Source organism: Nematolebias whitei, chromosome 8, assembly GCF_014905685.2.
Source record: "Nematolebias whitei isolate Nwh7 chromosome 8, NemWhi1, whole genome shotgun sequence".
Taxonomy (NCBI): domain Eukaryota; kingdom Metazoa; phylum Chordata; class Actinopteri; order Cyprinodontiformes; family Rivulidae; genus Nematolebias; species Nematolebias whitei.
The window spans coordinates 1,553,843-1,554,164 of NC_056505.1; the positions used below are offsets into that span (position 1 = coordinate 1,553,843).

General features: G+C 50.0%; 1 protein-coding gene across 1 annotated transcript in view; it reads left to right on the plus strand.

Moving 5' to 3' along the window:
* LOC119412963 (GRAM domain-containing protein 2B) overlaps window positions 1–322 on the plus strand; it is a 16,142-nt gene that overhangs the window by 9,477 nt on the left and 6,343 nt on the right. The window lies entirely within an intron of this gene.

Sequence of the window (322 nt, forward strand, 5' to 3'; positions counted from 1 at the left end):
TGTTCTGGGATGAAACCGGAGTACCAGGAGAAAACCCACCTAATAACATGACCATGTTTTTGTTCTGGGATGAAACCGGAGTACCAGGAGAAAACCCACCTAATAACCAGACCATGTTTTTTGTTCTGGGCAGCACGATGGCGCAACTGGTAGAGCTGCTGCCTCTCAGCGAGCAGGTCCTTGGTTCAAACCCCGATCCAGGGGCCTTTCTGGGTGGAGTTTGCATGTTCTCTCCGTGCATGCATGGGTTTTCTCCGGGTACTCCGGTTTCCTCCCACAGTCCAAAAACATGCATGTTAGGCTGATTGGTAACTCTAAATTG